Consider the following 2,604-nt stretch of genomic DNA (forward strand, 5'->3'; position numbering starts at 1 on the left):
GTGTTTGTGTGTCTGTCATCGTTGTTGAATGTGTGAAACTGTGAGCGGAGTGTGTGTGTGTGTGTGTGTGTGTGTGTCTGTCATCTTTGTGAATGTGTGAAACGGGGCGAAGAGCCCGAGTGAAAGTTTGTGTGGCTTTTCTGGCTGCTGTGTGTGTGTGTGTGTGTGTGTGTGTGTGTGCGTGTGTGTGTGTGTGTGTGTGACCTGGTGGTGAATGGTCGATAAATCACGCTGACGGGGCCGTTTGTTGTGTGGTCGGGTCCCGGTGTTCTGGAAGGTTCCGGGGTCCTGGGACAGGGCCGAGACAGGAGTTCCCCCAGGACACACACACACACACACACACACACACACACACACACACACACACACACATACTCTTAGATACTCAGATGGACACACACAGTGCACACAGGAGATGAAAACGCGGTTGGTTTCAGCAGTTTGAAAAACACAGCATGTGTAAAATACAGAGTGAAGTGTGCAAAGTGAATTTTTTTTTGTGTGTGTTTATTGTGATATTTTTTTTTTTTTCTCACCATATTTACTGTAAAACCATCAAGGTCAGGGATCTGAAACACAGGTGCCAGTTCCGTACCCGAGTGTCGGTGCCGATCACATATTGCTTTAAAAACGTATATATCATGTTTTTCTTAAAGTCTTAAAAAGCACTGATTAAGCATCCTCAGAGATTTATCTCGGAGCGCATTAAAGGCAGGAACGTTGCTTATAAAAAGCTTTTCTCTGTGATTTTAGGTGGATAAATGTGGCAGGGAAATCCCCTGTACTGTTGTTCCAGAATAAAGTAGTCATTTTATAACTGGTTAATCCGTCTGTCTTCTGCTGCTTATCCAGGGTTTGCGTTATAGGCATTAATTATTTATATAATTAGGATTGTGCGCAGAAGTAATGACAAAAATATCAAACACTTCAGTAATTCCAGGCCATACCATCTTCCATACTTGGCTTTAGGGAACATGACCATGAAATAGGTATTAAATTGTATTATGTGTTATATTAAAACGTCTTAAAAGTCCAGTAAACATCTTAAATCTCTCTTAGCAGCCGTATAAGATCCACCACAGTCTAAAACCCACAAAGGGAGGATTTAAATCAGGAAGAATCAGACCGAGAATCAATGAGAACTTCAGGTACTTGACAGTTTCCATGACTTGGTGCTGCAGACACAATACACTTAATACCCAAACAGTGTTCAGATTTCATACCCAGACGTAAATATCATACTGTTTCTCCTTAAGAGGCTGAAGTTCTTTCCATTTGGCCAGAAAAACAACTCTTGCTTTTACAGATGGGAAAGTTCTCAAGTTCCTATTGCATGAGGTAAACATAGCAGTGTCTGATTTTCATGCTATACACAGGATTTATTCAGTGCGTATGAATATATATTTAATATACTGTTGCTATACGATAAATCCAAACACCTTCATGTGTGTTTCAGTAACAGGAAATGAAACGGGGCATGAACTGACGGATGTTTATTAAACTTTAAAACGCTTCACAGAGATAAAGGGAAGTTAAATGTTTAATATTATTTTTCACCAACAACATATTGATATTTACATCTGAGTCCTTGAAAAGTATAAAATGAAGTTTCTCTAGTCTAAATGACGGATATAAACAACCATAAATCACTAGAAATGACAGGAAGTACCTGACCACCCTGTGAACACCCTTTTAAACTTTATGGTCAAACAGACACCTGTTGCTTCCATAACATCGTCAGGTTATAAATCACAGTAATGATGAAGAATCCAGTCTGTGTGCAGTTTGGCAGGTTTGCAGCAGATTTGTTGTTTCCTGTTCTCCTTTCCTGACTCAAGCATTACAGAGCTGCTTGCAGAGAAAATCTTTTTAGATTTAACTCCAGATATTTCGTAATCTTGACCTGCAAACGAGGCAGGAAATGCGACCGTAAAGTAAAGTTTTTTTTATTTTTTTATTTTCACTTCACTTCCTTTAAATTATTCAATTAACTTCAGTCAGTAATAGTAGAAAAAATATCCATCACAGTTTCCCAGAGCCCGAGATAAAGTCTTTAAATGACTCGTTTTGTTCGACCAACAGACTGAAATCTAAAAATAGCAGCAGATTATCACATTTGAGAATCTGGAATGAGAGATTATTTCTTTTCCTTCTGAAATGCTGAAAACTGCTTCAGTAACTTCATAAAAAGTCGAGTTCTGTGATGGATGGTGATGTACTCTAGGTTTGACATTTGACCCGTGGACCTGACCGGACCCGGCTCTTATTTTCTGCCGCTCTCTGCAGCGGTTGAGTCGGAGACTAAAAGCAGCAACACATGAGCTTTTATGGCGAACCGTCTCAGACTGTCGAGAAAAAGGCTGATTCACTGTAACAAGCTTATCTGAGCTGTCAGCAGCTTTCTCCTGTTCTCGACAATTGCTAAATAATTTGGTGAGCGTAGGAGGTTGATTGTGTCTGTGTGTGTGTGTGTGTGTGTGTGTGTGTGTGTGTGTGTGTGTGTGTGTGTGTGTGTGTGTGTGTGCGCTCCCCAGGCTGCCCGTTTCCACAGATCCTATCAATCCTCCTATATTTAGAACATTCAGAAGTCTGTGGTTACTTCAA

The sequence above is a fragment of the Seriola lalandi genome, unplaced genomic scaffold (genome assembly GCF_002814215.2).
Source record: "Seriola lalandi dorsalis isolate HSWRI2012SDOR001 ecotype SW California unplaced genomic scaffold, Sedor1 jcf7180002054389, whole genome shotgun sequence".
NCBI classification, from domain to species: domain Eukaryota; kingdom Metazoa; phylum Chordata; class Actinopteri; order Carangiformes; family Carangidae; genus Seriola; species Seriola lalandi.